A 16280-nucleotide genomic window follows, 5' to 3' on the forward strand; every position below is an offset into this window, starting at 1 on the left:
ATCAATGCAACAGAGAGACAGCTTAACAAACAGTTACATACCTCTCCTGGGGTTACTGCAGAAACTCTAAAATGTCCATTATTTGTGGAAATTCAAATTCAGTTTTTATCTCACAAAGTTTATAAGGAAAAAGATTTTGTTTAAACAGAGGAGTCAATCATTGAGAGAAGAACTAAAGGGGGAGAAATTACAAAAGCCTTTGAAGAGAATTATAGGAGCATTGTGTGACTATTTGAATGTTTTAGGTGACTTGTAATATTTTGTTAAAATTGTTTTCAATTAATAATGTTCATAATTTTTTACATAAATTAGACAAAAGATGTCCAGGCCATAGCAGATTGTTTAATATTATTAATAATAGTTTTCAAAAACTATATAAGCTATAAAATCTCACAGAAAATTATTTCTAGAAAGAATTAGTATTTGTATCGATATTGATTATACTGGCAATATATTGACTATATAATCTTACTTATTAACACTGCGTTTTTAAGATGCCATGTCTATTTACAAGTTAATTAATGTTCCTTTTAACAATTTTCTTTTAACTTATAATAAAATAAAGATTGAAAAGCTTAATTTTGAAAATGTTTTGTCAGGCAAATATATTTACCTAGCCATGTATGTCGGAGGAAGGGCTCAAATTTACAGATGCACAAAAATATACACACATACACAAAAAGGATTTGAACAACGCTTAAAACATACATTTAAATTTCTTTAATTATCTTCAGTGATATGCTTTCCAGCTTGTGTTAACTTTTGAAAATGAACCTCTCTGTCAGAAGTTTCTAAAGTAAGAAAAACATCAAGTCCCATAACATATTGGCCTCATCATAGCACAGAGACAGCACTAATGGTTACTGACCCGCTCTTGGTCTCAGGGCTGTGTTTTTATGCTTGTATGCGTAAACATGGTATTAGCTTCCATTGCTATGTTGACAATACACAGTTGTATGTTTCAACAAAGCCAGATAAGAGACATCAGATTAGCAATGCTTGATAACATCCTTCTGCTTAACTCTGATAAAATGGGACCACATGCAGCTAGAAGTAAACTTCCTTATTAAGAATGGTCTTTTGGTCTCAATGTGTACAGGAGTCAAAGACCTTGGTGTGATTATTGACACTAGTCTTAACTAACATTACCAGAATAGCCTTCTTACCCTTTAGAAATATTGCCAAAAAAAAAGAATATGTCGTTATTACAGGATGCAGAAAAACTAGTTCATGCTATTTTTAGACTACTGTAATGCTTTACTGTTTGGGTGTTCTCGTAAGTAATAAATAAGCAGCACACTGCTATTGTTAAATGAATGCTTTGATAAATTTCCTCATACACACTGCTCTTGCAAGATATTTATTTGTCTAGCTTTAAAAATGATAGCTAATTGTTATTAAATGGTCTACAATTGAACAACAAGAACCAGTATTGATCAAAGTATATGACCACATCACCCCTAACTTAGCCACAATATACTGACTCCCAATAAAATGTTGCAATGATTATAAATATACAACAAATTTTTTCTGTAGGTAAACTGCCATGTTTGAGTGTGCACCAGACCTCAGACATCACACACACACACCCACACACACACACACACACACACACACACACACACATACACACAATTGTTAAGATGCAAGAAGGCTTTCTCGATAATTGCATCCACATAAGCCTCAAAGGAAAGGCTAATATCAATATTTACTTTCTTTGACTGCTGTACACACTGAGAAAGAAAAACCAGAGATGTAATCCAAAAGCTCACTTATAGCTGCACATGGTTCTAGTAAAAGTACTTCTGTCTTATCAGAATTAAGCAAAAGAAAGTTATCAAGCATCTAAAGTTCTTTACACATTCCTATACATTGTTAAGTTAATTTCTCTTATCCAGCCTTGCTTAGACGTACAAGTGTGTATCTTCAGCCTCATGATGCGAGCTAATACCTTTTTATAATTATTTCACCCACAGGTAGCATATATAAAGAAAAAAGCAGTGGTCCACCCAAGACAGATCCTTGTGGAACACCAAACTTTAACTCTGTGAGTTTAAAGAATGTCAACAAACTGTTAGTGATCAGTCAAATAGGACCTAAGCCAGGAGAGAGCTGTTCCTTTTATTTCAATACGATTTTCTGATCTAGCAAAGAGAATATTATGATCAGTTGTGTCAAAAGCTGCACTAAGATAAAGCAACACAAGTAAGGAGACATAGCCCTTATCAGAAGCCAAATAGCAGGTCTTTTACAACTTTAACCAGTGCTCTCCTATTTAGGTGTTTGCATAACTGCTGTGCTATAAGCATTTTTTTCTAGACTTTTAGAAATAAAGGAGTCAAGTTTAGGGTTTATAAATAGCAGTGGCAGGCAGCCAGTCTAAACACTATCAGAAGCACTGACCTACATTTACAAACAAAATTCTAATATTTGTCCCATGAAATTGTATACATTTATTCACAACATTTTATTCTCTTCATTTCAAAGCATTTCCCTTGGCTGCACTGCTTCCAGTGCGTGTACACTCACCGGCCACTTTATTAGGTACACCTTACTAGTACCGGGTTGGACCCCCTTTTGCCTTCAGAACTGCCTTAATCCTTCGTGGCATAGATTCAACAAGGTACTGGAAAAATTCCTCAGAGATTCTGCTCCATATTGACATGATAGCATCACGCAGTTGCTGCAGATTTGTCGGCTGTACATCCATGATGCAAATCTCCCGTTCCACCACATCCCAAAGGTGCTCTATTGGATTGAGATCTGGTGACTGTGGAGGCCATTTGAGTACAGTGAACTCATTGTCATGTTCAAGAAACCAGTCTGAGATGATTCGCGCTTTATGACATGGTGTGTTATCCTGCTGGAAATAGCCATCAAAGATGGGTACACTGTGGTCATAAAGGGATGGACATGGTCAGCAACAATACTCGGGTAGGCTGTGGTGTTGACATGATGCTCAATTGGTACTAATGGGCCCAAAGTGTGCCAAGAATATATCCCACCACACCATTACACCACCACCACCAGCCTGAACTGTTGATACAAGGCAGGATGGATCCATGCTTTCATGTTGTTGACCCCAAATTCTGACCCTGAATGCATTGAGTTGCTGCCATGTGATTGGCTGATTAGAAATTTGCGTTAACGTGCAGTTGGACAGGTGTACCTAATAAAGTGGCCGGTGAGTGTATGTGGATGTTAGATTTTTTTGTCCAATCAGATTTCAGCCTCTATGTGCTGCCATGTCAATCTAATCTGCCCAGGGCCTGCAAAGTCTGTTCTGCTGGCCTTTTTTACTATAGTCTCCTTAAGAAATAGCTCTGTTTCTTTAACCATTTAGATTTTAAATTATAGCGTCAGAATTTTCTGTCCTCTGATTGGTTGGTCAGAGGGAAATTGTTACAGCCAAGTTCGACTAGCAAAACACATCTGTAGCGCTCTGCACACATTAATACATCTAAGTTAGACTTTTTTATGCCTACGGAGGAAGAGAAATTAATTTAGTCTCGGACATACACAAAAATACATTTTCAAGAAAAGCTAGACATCGTGAGGAGAGGTCGGCCAACCCCGAAGCTAGCTAGCTAGTCTCAGCTTGGGAAAGGGTTTGTTCACCACTTCCAGACCAGTGAATACGAGTGATAGCACTGGATTACAGCCTCTGAGGAGCGGTGCAAATTATGAGTATGCTCTGGTGAGTAGGTTGTATTTTTTTTTTATATTTATGTTTTTGTCATGTTATTTTACAAATATTGATTCTGAACTGCTTCAAATGATGTAGGTGGCATAGTTGTGGTGTTAGTGTGAAGGTTTGAAGTCGTAACTGGGTTTCTTGCTTTAGTAAAATGGTATTCACCCTCCATATGTGAAATGCCTCTCTCTCTGTAATGCCACGAGTTATCTTGCGTTTTTTAATAGTATTGATGGTTTCTATAATTGTGACGTGATCGTGGTGGTATTAAGAGGCGGATTAAGTCGGGTAAGTCCCCACTGAAGGCCCAGGTACCAAATGCACGGCCCGACACTGATAAATAGGAGTTGATAACAGCCAGTTTTAAAGATTTAGGTGCATAATCGGTGGAAGAATGAAAGGAATTTATTATTTTAGAATAGGTTCAAGTACTTCTGTAATTATCTGTTTGAAGAAACATGTAGGTACAGAATTGAGAACACAAGTTGATGAAGTATGATGCAGAAATCAATTAAATTAATTATTTCTCTTGAATGGAAGTAAAACTATGTAAGTGATGATTTGTTATAATTGCTATCTTCAGGTTGTTGTTTTTTTATATAAAATAGTAACTTTTTTTTGCCTGGTATTTTCACTATCAGCTACATGATTTGAAGTGTAGTGGAAAATTGATTCTAGACATGCAGTAGCCTAGTTGAACTCTGCGGGGTCAGACGGTGATTCAATCAATGTTGATAACTGCAAGAGATTGTTGATAAAACTCGCTGCAGTAGCTGAAGTGAATGTACATTTAACACAGTAATGTGGTGATGCTATGACTGAGGCAGATTTTAAAGGAGATAAGGCAATGATCTGAAATAACTTCTAACTTGGTCTGTGGAACTATGACAAAATTTTTTTGTATTTAATTCAAATGTTAATATTAAATCAAGAGACAATGCATATCGGAGCAAAATCCATGAGGTCAAAGAAACTGACTGCAATTTTTTATTATTTAACTTCAAATCATACACAACAAAACCAGGGGTATGGAAAAGAAACTAGAGTTTCTAAAAACTAGTATCACTGTGTCATAGTGTCATGCAGTGTCACTGTGGCTACTAACTCCATACCGGAAATACGATTTGTAGTGCCCCAAAATATGTATATATATATATTATTACATTTAATAGTAATTTTTTTTAAAGATATGATCCACTTAACTGTTCACAATGCTTGAACAAATATCATCATTCCTTCCATTCTTCATTCATTCACTTCCTTGATATGTTTGCTAGCGTTAGCCTCCAGTCAATTCCTGGTTAGCGGGTAATGCCAGCACTATGAATTCTTTAGTGTTTTCATGCATGTTCTAACTCTAGTTTATTTTTTATACCCCTGGCATTGTTGTGTATGTTTTAACTTGTAATAATAGTCAAGTCAAGTCAAGTCAAGTTTATTTGTATAGCGCTTTTCACAACAGACATTGTCTCAAAGCAGCTTTACAGAAAACAACAGTGAAGGTGAATGGTGTGCGTTTGTCCCTGATGAGCAGCCGTGGCGACAGTGGCAAGGAAAAACTCCCTTAGATGATATGAGGAAGAAACCTTGAGAGGAACCAGACTCAAAGGGGAACCCATCCTCATATGGGTGACATCAAAAGTTTGGTCATAAATCTTTCAACAATACAGAACAATTTGTGATCATCATAGATCCAGCATCAGCTTCTCCATGCCAGGGCCTTTAAACACTCGGCATCTACTTCTCCATGATCATCCATAGGTCCATAATCTTCACGAGGTGGGACGTGACTGGAGCTGGCCAAACCTCAGGAAGCCTCGGGATGGGGAGAGAAAGAGAAGCAGTGGAGAGGAATTAGCGTGGCTGCTGTTCATGATATTAACAGCACAAGTTGATAATGTGCATGTGATCAGATGTTCTGGAGCACAAGGTTGTGATGTGATGTGTGTGATGTGTGTTATGTGTAGGCTTTGCTAAAAAGATATGTTTTTAATCTGCACTTAAACTGGGAGAGTGTATCTGAACCCCGAACACTGTCAGGAAGACTATTCCAGAGTTTAGGAGCTAAATGTGAAAATGCTCTACCGCCTTTAGTGGACTTTGCTATTCTAGGAACTACTAGAAGCCCAGAGTTTTGAGATCTCAGGGAGCGTGACGGATTGTAGCGTGTTAAGAGACTGGATAGATACATGGGAGCCAAACCATTTAGTGCTTTTTAGTGCTTTATAAGTGATAAGTTATTATAATATAATATAATTTATAAGTTATTATAATAATAATAATAATAATAATAAAGGCAATTTTAGGCAATTTTTTAGGCAGAGACTAAACAAACTTGCAGTCCACTACTTAAAATCAGATGTTCTGCACAAAAAAATATTGCATTCAGTACATGTGTACCAAACTGAAAGTCCTGTACTGAATACGTGTACTGTTATACCCCTATTATCTATGTTAGGGCTGTCAATCGATTAAAAATTTTAATCGCAATTTATTGGACATAGATTGTCATGGGTTAACTTGTAATAATCACAACGAGACTTTTTATCTGTTTTAAATGTACCTTAAATTAATACTTTCTAAGTTTTTAGTTCTCTTATCAACATCAGCAAGGATGCTTTATGCCAATGTATGTTTATTATTAGTGAAGCCATACTCAATATACAGCATGAAGAAAAAATATTATTGTAAATGTTTGAAAGTAATTATAATGAATATTTAAATTACTTAACTCATCAGGACACCAAACAGAGCTTTTTCACACAGCCAGTTGTAATTGCTGGATGTGTGCATCATGGCAGATTTAAAAACTTGGCACAACAGTAAAACAAACGTATAATAATAAAAAAATTACATTTTGGTGGTGTATTATAATATATATATATATTTATATATATATTTGTCAGGGTTACGGAGTGACGGAAGCAAAAACCGGAGTAGTGAAAAGGAGGTTTAATGACGGAACACAGAATCATGAAATAAACCAAAAACAATAGTGATAAAGCTTAAAGGTAAATAGAATGTCTTTTGGAAAGGAAGATCTGTGTGGTCTCGGAGGGGTTGAGATCGCAACAGTGCTCACGGGCATGTAGTGCATCCATGAAAGTTCATCGCTAAGGAAGCTGGCTGTTCACAGAGTGCTGTATCCAAGCACATTAATAAAAAGTTGAATGGAAAAAATGTGTTAGAAAAAGGTGAAATGAAGCCCATTCAAGAATTTGGGGAAGATTCACAAAGAGTGGACTGCAGAAGAAGTCAGTGCTTCAATAGCCACCACGCACAGACGTATCCATGGGACACAACTGATGCGTTCCTTGTGTCAAGTCACTACTGAACCAAAGACAACGTCAGAGGTGTCTTACCTGGGCAAAAAGGACAAAAAAGACTGGACTGTTGCTCAGTGGGCCAAAGTTGTCTTTTCAGATGAAAGCGAAGAAAATTTTGCATTTCATTTGAAAATCAAGGTCCCAGAGTCAGGAAGAAGCGAGGAGAGGCACAGAATCCAATTTGCTTGAGGTCCAGTGTAAAATGTGCACAGTCAGTAGTGGTTTGGGGAGTAGTGTTATCTGCTGGTAGTGCTCCACTGTGTTTTATCAAGTCTAAGGTCAGCACAGCCATCTACGAGGAAGTTTTAGAGTACTTAATGCTTTCCTTTGCTGACCAGCTTTATGGAGATGCTGATTTCATTTTCCAGCAGGATTTGGCACCTGCCCACACTGCCAAAAGCAACAAATGTTGGTTAAAAGACCATGGTGTTGGTGTGCTTGACTGGCCAGCAAACTCATCAGACCTGGTATTGTAAAGAGGAAAATGAGAAACAAAAGACCAAAAATGCAAAATAAACTAAATGCCACTGTCAAAGAAACCTGGGCTTCCATACCACCTCAACAGTGCCACAGACTGATCACCTCCATGCCACTCCAAATTGAGGTGGTAATTAAAGCAAAATAAGCCACCACCAAGTATTTAGTACATATACAGTAAATTAACATAGTTTCGGCCAACAATTCACTAAAAATGTTCTTTTGAGATATATATATATATATATAATCATTGTCGGACTGTGCATTTGGTACCTGGGCCTTCAGTGGGGACTTACCCGACTTAATCCACCTCTTAATACCATCACTATCACGTCGCGATTATAGCAACCATCAATACCATACAAAAAAACGCAATATAACAACACGTGGTATTACAGAGAAAGGCATTTCACATATGGAGGGTGAATACCATTTTACTAAAGCAAGAAACCTAGTTAAGACAACTTCAAACCTCTAGTTGAGAAATTTCCCCACTATGGAATGAGTAACAGTATATCTTATCTTATCCTACACTACAACCGCAACTGTGACACCTACATCATCTGGAGCAGTTGGGAATCAACATTTGTCTAATAACATGACATAATATAAAATTTTAATAAAATACAATCTACTCACCAGAGATTCATTCTCATAATTTGCACCGCTCCTCAGAGGCTGTAAGCCAGTGGTACCACTTGTATTTACTGGTCTGGAAGTGGTGAACCCTTTCCCGGGCTGAGACTAGCTAGCTAGCTTCCAGGTTGGCCGACCTCCTCATTATGTCTAGCTTTTCTTGAAAATGTATTTTTAAGTATGTCCTAGACCGAATAAATTTCTCTTTCTCCGTAGGCATAAAAAAGTCTAAATCAGATGTATTAATGTGTGCAGAGCCAAACAGAATTGTTTTGCTAGTCGAACTTGACTGTAACAGTTTCCCTCTGACAAAAAAATCAGAGGGTGGAAAAATAATAACTCTATTCTGGACTAGCGAACTGGCCCTGTGAGACGAATTTGAAATCTAGTTGTTTAAAGAAACAGAGCTAATTCTTAAGGAGACTATGGTAGAAGGCTTTGCTGGCCCTGACCACCCGCCACTGATCTTCAGATCTTCTCTAGATCAGTCAGGTTTCTGGCCTGTCGCTGAGAAACACAGAGTTTGAGCTCCCTCCAAAGATTCTCTATTGGGTTTAGGTCTGGAGGCCATGCCAGAACCTTGATATGCTTCTTACAGAGCCACTCCTTGGTTATCCTGGCTGTGTGCTTCGGGTCATTGTCATGTTGGAAGACCCAGCCTCGACCCATCTTCAATGTTATAACTGAGGGAAGAAGGTTGTTCCCCAAAATCTCGCAATACATGGCCCCGGTCATCCTCTCCTTAATACAGTGCAGTTGCCCTGTCCCATGTGCAGAAAAAAAACCCAAAAGCATGATGCTACCACCCCTATGCTTCACAGCAGGGATGGTGTTCTTGGGATGGTACTCATCATTCTTCTTCCTCCAAACACGTTTAGTGGAATTATGACCCAAAAGTTCTATTTTGGTCTCATCTGACCACATGACTTTCTCCCATGACTCCTCTGGATCATCCAAATGGTCACTGGCAAACTTAAGACGTGCCTGGACATGTGCTGGTTTAAGCAGGGGAACCTTCCGTGCCATGCATGATTTCAAACCATGACGTCTTAGTGTATTACCAACAGTAACCTTGGAAACGGTGGTCCCAGCTCTTTTCTGGTCATTGACCAGCTCCTCCCATGTAGTTCTGGGCTGATTTCTCACCTTTCTTAGGATCATTGAGACCCCACGAGGTGAGATCTTGCATGGAGCTCCAGTCCGAGGGAGATTGACAGTCATGTTTAGCTTCTTCCATTTTCTAATGATTGCTCCAACAGTGGACCTTTTTTCACCAAGCTGCTTGGCAATTTCCCCGTAGCCCTTTCCAGCCTTGTGGAGGTGTACAATTTTGTCTCTAGTGTCTTTGGACAGCTCTTTGGTCTTGGCCATGTTAGTAGTTGGATTCTTACTGATTGTATGGGGTGGACAGGTGTCTTTATGCAGCTAACGACCTCAAACAGGTGCATCTAATTTAGGATAATAAATGTAGTGGAGGTGGACATTTTAAAGGCAGACTAACAGGTCTTTGAGGGTCAGAATTCTAGCTGATAGACAGGTGTTCAAATACTTATTTGCAGCTGAATCATACAAATAAATAGTTAAAAAATCATATATTGTGATTTCTGGATTTTTATTTTTATTTTTTAAGATTATGTCTCTCACAGTGGACATGCACCTTCGATGACAATTTCAGACCCCTCCATGATTTCTAAATGGGAGAACTTGCAAAATAGCAGGGTGTTCAAAATTTTTATTTTCCTCACTGTATATGATTTTTTATTTATCTCTCTCTCTCTCTCTTTCCCCCCCCGGTGGTCTAGTGGTTAGGCTGCGGCGCTCTCACCGCTGCGGCCCGGGTTCGATCTCCGGTCAGGGAACCAGCCGCTCTTTATATATATATAGGGGTTATATTACCCCATGGGGTAAAACAACAGGTGCCAAATAAAATTTTTGCCATAGTGCCACACAAGAATGAACTTTCAAAAAATTGTAAACACTTACTTGGAGTCATCCTGTTGTGTGTACATTTGCCATCATTTTACAGCATGACCTGGGAACTAAAGCAATCATATAGGCGGTGTTAAATTGCAGAACACGTGCATAAGACACTGCGAGCGCTAACGGTGTTTTCTGTGCCATTTTTATGCTTTTGACTATCGTCGTGTTTTCATACCATGTCTTTTCTTAAATGCTCTGTTTGAGTAATGAACTCAGTGCCTCTGTCGCTCACCCTATCTCCAAAGCTGGCACAAACTGCAGCCTGCAGTTTGTAATTTATATATAAAAATATATATATAAACTAAACCTACTGTCCTCTTAAAATAACTCAACATACAGCTATCAAAAATTGTCAAAATAACTGGCAACACAAATGAGTACACCCTAAGTGAACATGTCAACACTGTGTACAAAGTGTCAATATTTTGTGTGAGCACCATTGATATCTATCACTGTCTTAATCCTCTTGGGCATGGAATTCAGCAGAGTGATAGGGGTTGTTGCTGGTACCCTCTTCCACTCCTCCATAATGACTGGATGCTAGATACATGCCGCTTTTTTACCTTCTGCTTGAGGATGCCCCACAGGTGCTTAATAGGATTCAGGTCTGGAGAAATACATGGCCACTCTATCACCTTCACCTTCAGCTTCCTCAGCAAGGCAGTTGTCATCTTGGTGTTGTGTTTTGGGTCATTGTTATGTTCGAAAACTGCCGTTTGACACGATTTCTGAAGAGAGGGAATCATGTTCTGCATCAGAATGTCACAGTACATGTTGGAATCCATGTTTTCCTTAATGAACCACAGCTCCAGTACTAGCAGCACTCAAGGTATAAAGAAGAAACCTTGAGAGGAACCAGACTCAAAGGGGAACCCATCCTCATTTGGGTAACACCAATACTGTGATTGTAAATTAAAAACAAACACTGGAGAGTGAGAAATGTCATGAGCACCAGAGTGTGTGACTTTGAGTAATGTTTTTTCTGCAGTCAGTTGTAGTTGTGAAACCAGGAACTCCTGAGCAATAAATTAGCTTAACAACTTGTGAAATCCTGGATTTAATTTAATCAGTAGAGCATGAGACTCTTAATCTCAGGGTCGTGGGTTCGAGCCCCACGTTGGACGCCATTGAGAGAACGCTCTCAATGGTGCAGGTGTCGAAATCTTAAGCACCTGAGAGGGAAGTTTAAAGTCTCTTAAGCGTCTCAGATGGTACAGACGCTGCCGGGCCTTCTTCACCAGGGTGTTGGTGTGACAGGACCAAGAAAGATCCTGTGTGAGGTGAACACCAAGGTACCGGAAAATGTCCACTCTCTCCAATGGGGTCCCGCTGATGTTTATCGGTTGGTATGACCGCTCCCGCTTTGTACTGAAGTTTAGTCTTGCTGACGTTCAGGAGAAGGTTGTTCTCCTGGCACCATCTCTCTAGGTTTTTAACCTCCTGTAGGTAGGCCGTTTCATCGTTGTTGGAGATCAGGCCCACCACAACAGTGTCGTAAGCAAACTTGATGATGGTGGTGGAGTTGGAAGTGGCCACACAGTCGTATGTGTATGTGATGTGGAGCTGGTGAAGCAGGATGTAGATAGGATTAGTAAGGAGGACGTGAGAGCAGCGATTAAAAGGATGAAGAGTGGAAAGTCGGTTGGACCAGATGACATACCGGTGTTTTTAACCAGATTGTTTAACAGGATTTTGGAAGGTGAGAAGATGCCTGAGGAATGGAGAAGTGTGCTGGTACAGATCTTTAAGCATAAGGGAGATGTGCAGACCTGCAGTAACTACAGGGGAATTAAGTTGATCAGTCACACCATGAAGTTATGGGAAAGAGTAGTGGAAGCCAGGCTGAGAGAAGAGGTGACCATCTGTGAGCAACAGTATGGTTTCATGCCGAGGAAGAGCAACACAGATGCCTTATTTGCTTTGAGGATGTTAATGGAGAAGTATAGAGAAGGACAGATTTATGACCAAACTTTTGATGTCACCCATATGAGGATGGGTTCCCCTTTGAGTCTGGTTCCTCTCAAGGTTTCTTCCTCATATCATCTAAGGGAGTTTTTCCTTGCCACTGTCGCCACGGCTGCTCATCAGGGACAAACGCACACCATTCACCTTCACTGTTGTTTTCTGTAAAGCTGCTTTGAGACAATGTCTGTTGTGAAAAGCGCTATACAAATAAACTTGACTTGACTTGACTTGACAGAAGGAATTGCATTGTGTATTTGTGAATTTAGAAAAAGCGTACAACAGAGTGCCAAGAGAGGAGTTGTGGTATTGTATGAGGAAGTCAGGTGTGTCAGAGAAGTATGTGAGGGTGGTGCAGGAAATGTACGAGGACAGTGTGACGGCAGTGAAGTCTGCAGTAGGTACGACAGACTGGTTCAGGGTGAAGGTTGGTCTGCATCAAGGATCGGCCCTGAGCCCTTTCCTGTTTGCAGTGGTGATGGACAGGTTGACGGATGAGGTCAGACAGGAGTCTCCCTGGACAATGATGTTTGCGGAAGATATTGTGATTTGTGGTGAGAGTAGGGAGCAGGTTGAGAAGAGCCTGGAGAGCTGGAGATATGCGCTGGAGAGAAGGGGAATGAAAGTCGGTAGGAGTAAGACAGAGTACATGTGTGTGAATGAGAGGGAGGGCAGTGGAGTGGTGCGGTTGCAGGGAGAAGAGCTGGGGTCAACAGTGCAAAGTAATGGAGAGTGTGTTAGAGAAGTAAAGAAAAGAGTGCAGGCAGGGTGGAGTGGGTGGAGAAAAGTGACAGGAGTGATTTGTGATAGTAGGGTATCTGCAAGAATGAAAGGAAAAGTTTATAGGACTGTGGTGAGACCTGCGATGTTGTATGGATTAGAGACAGTGGCATTGAGTAAAAGGCAAGACGCAGAGCTGAAGGTAGCAGAGCTGAAGATGTTAAGGTTTTCGTTGGGAGTGACGAGGATGGACAAGATTAGAAATGAGTTTATTAGAGGGACAGCGCATGTAGGATGTTTTGGTGACAAGGTGAGGGAGGTGAGATTGAGATGGTTTGGACATGTGCAGAGGAGGGACATGAATTATACTGGCAGAAGAATGCTGAGGATGGAGCCACCAGGTAGGAGGAAAAGAGGAAGGCCAAGGAGGAGGTTCATGGATGTGGTGAGGGAAGACATGCAGGTAGTTGGTGTAAAAGAGGCAGATGTAGAGGACAGGGTGGTATGGAGACGGATGATCCGCTGTGGCGACCCCTAATGGGAGCAGCCGAAAGAAGAAGAAGAATATATATTACTTTACTTGCCTTTTATCTGGATTTAATTGTTTAGCTTTAAGCTGCTGCCATCACTAGCACTGCCAACTGCAATGTCAGCACATATGTAGAAACAAGTCCAAACAAAATGACTCTGACAGTGTTAAAAATCAGGGTCAAAGAAAAGGATTAGTCTACTCTAGCTGAGGTCGCAGGACAGAGATCCTGTCATTTATACAGCTACCATGCGCTGAAAACATCACTTTTGATTTAAGCCACTTCCTCTCAGGAAATGAGAAGGGAAACAAGAAGTTTCCTGTTTTTCTAATTTTTAGGAATGTTCTTTACACACTGCTTTGTTCTCATTCACACATGGCACTTTTTTTTTTTTTACCCATTTCTGTATTCAAGAAAACAAGGTAGTTAAATTGCAACTTGAATAATTTGATATAACAAAGTTCTTTTTTTTCTGTGAATACTGTGAAACAGTATAGTAATCACTGCATATGACAAAAAAATATAATCAAATCACATACAATTCAGTAGTATAGTCTAAATCCCATGGCTATATTTTAATAAAGACAAAATCTAGCACTTAGTACAGAACGAATATCTGCCACAAAAATCATGAATTTAGTTAGTACATATATAATACTACAGTAGATTTAACTCTAAGTTTCTATTTACAATTAAATAAATTTCCTGACCCCTACTATGACATCCAGGTCAGCATATCAGCAGAAACTAGACAGGAAAGATAGGAAGGATGAACAGAACACAGAGAGGAAGAAAACATTTTTTTCACCCTTTACAAACAAGGCATTGATACTTTTTTATTAATACAAATTTTTTTAATAATACAAAGATTTTAGGCAGGTGTGTTTCAGTTATGCTTTTTACTGACCATGATTTTGCATGAAAATATCTTGCATAAAATCAAACTGAATATAACATTTTCATCATCACTCTCTCACAGATTATTTTAATCACACTATGCCATGCTTAAATGTATGGTTTGGTGAGTAATAGTAAAGCAAAAGTAATAGGAAGCACTTTATAATCTGCAATTTTATAAGCTTCTGATAATGAGGATGGAAGCTGTTTGTTAAAATAACTATGAATGCAGCAATGTAGTGGATGCAGCAATACAGTATATACAGTAAAAGTCAAAAGTTTAGAGACACCTTCTCTTTCACAGTTTAATTTATTATTTTTTTTTACAACATTCAAACTTTGGAAGAACATGAAAGGATTTATGTGGTAACCAAAAACTGGTTAACAACATAGAAAATGTTTTATAATTTAGATTGTCCAAAGTAGCTATATTTAGCTTTGATGACAGATTGGCAAACTCATGGAATCCTCTCAGATTTATAAAGCAACCACCTGGAATGATTTTTAATTCATCGGTGGGCCTGTAAAGAGTTACTTTGTGACATTTCTTGCCTTTTTTTCAATGTGCTGTAAAACCATTAGTTGTATTGTGCAGACAAAAGGGTGAGTACAGCATCGATAACCCAATTAGTGCTACTACAACTATTGCACAAATGTCCATATTATATCAAGAAACTCAATTAAATAAAGGAAAAACACACTTGTATACATGTATTTTCCAAATGCTGACTCCAAAACCATCAAACACTATGATGATATAGGCTCTCATAAAACCAAGAGCTACCTCTGCTGCAGATGATAAGTTAATTAGAATTACCAGCCTCAGAAAACACTAGTTTTCTAGGTCTAGGTTATGAAAGAGCTATTTGTTGATGTAGGAGAGCGATGGAGTGCTGCTCTTGGCCTCCACAAACGTCTGATCTAAAATATATTTGATAGTATCGAATGAGTTGGACTGGAGAGGGAAGGAAAAGCAGCCAACAAGTGAAAACCTCTGAGAACTCCTTAAAATAGTTGGAAAACCATTCCCAGTTAATACCCCATGACGCATGACTGTACAGTAAAAAGCTGTAGGAAAAAGAGGCTACATTGAAGAATCAATAATTCTATGTTATTTAACACATGTTTGTTGACTACATAATTCCATATTTGTTCTGTCATAATTTCAATGTCTTCAGTATTAATATACAGCGTTGAAAGCAATAAAAACAAAGAAAAAAATTTGAAAAAGAAGATGATTAATAGGCTGACAAAAAACTTCATATCTTTATCAATGCTTATGCAGTGGTGGACAAAGCAGACAATTCTTCCTGTAAATCACAACTTTTCAAGCAAAGTTTTCTACTGTTACAGACGCACAGCCAGCATACTCTTAAACCTGGGGTTACAGTTGTGGTCTGACAACAGGTTCCAATTTAATGCACTTTAGGTATTCTTTTGAGATGTAGTAAAAAGTTATTACACATCAAAATGTGTTGAAGTTTAAATTAGTTTCACAAAATAAAAATACTCTGATAAAGTGCAGGAACTTGAAGTAAGGTAACAAAGTAAAATCTCTTTTAGCTACTAATTGCTGCTACTATGCAGAAGTTAGCATAAAAAGATGTGGATTAGATGAAAATTGAAGGTACACATTAAAACATTTCATACATGTTTTTAAGAAATAAAATAGACAGTGGGCACAGGAAGGATGATACTAATGTTATGTTAGCTTTTCGTATGCAATTCTTTCTTTTTGCACGTGTCTGGACATATTATAAATACTTGCTAGAAGCACATTACAGTGTGTGCATTCTGTGGGATACATATTTTGGACATTAGCACAGTGTCCACATAAGGACTGTTGCAGTGCATTGTGGAGCTTAATTAGGACGTGGTATTATTGTAGAATATACTCACATAAACCGGTGTTCTTAAGCTCGTTGAAAGCCGATAATTTAGTCTGCTTGTAAATCATTATTTATTTCTAATGGTCAGAAATTCTGGTAAAGTTAGAAAGCTGATGATATAATAGATTCAATCAAAATCTGGCAACCCTACAGCCAGCCCTATAAGCGT

At 38.8% G+C, this 16280-nt stretch overlaps 3 protein-coding genes across 3 annotated transcripts in view; 2 read left to right on the forward strand and 1 right to left on the reverse strand.

Annotated features, from left to right (window-relative positions):
• LOC310720836 (uncharacterized protein) overlaps window positions 1–11952 on the forward strand; it is a 116735-nt gene extending 104783 nt beyond the window's left edge. Inside the window, exon 2 of the mRNA XM_083531953.1 lies at window positions 11854–11952. The gene's annotated coding sequence lies outside the window, so the exon portion shown is untranslated. The remainder of the gene's footprint in view (window positions 1–11853) is intronic.
• The window catches only part of c9 (complement component 9), a 40260-nt gene extending 24014 nt beyond the window's left edge, over window positions 1–16246 (reverse strand). Inside the window, exon 1 of the mRNA XM_083531882.1 lies at window positions 16122–16246. The gene's annotated coding sequence lies outside the window, so the exon portion shown is untranslated. The remainder of the gene's footprint in view (window positions 1–16121) is intronic.
• LOC310720847 (uncharacterized protein) overlaps window positions 1–16280 on the forward strand; it is a 273241-nt gene that overhangs the window by 85384 nt on the left and 171577 nt on the right. The window lies entirely within an intron of this gene.

Source organism: Silurus aristotelis (genome assembly GCF_946808225.1).
Source record: "Silurus aristotelis genome assembly, chromosome: 26".
NCBI lineage: Eukaryota > Metazoa > Chordata > Actinopteri > Siluriformes > Siluridae > Silurus > Silurus aristotelis.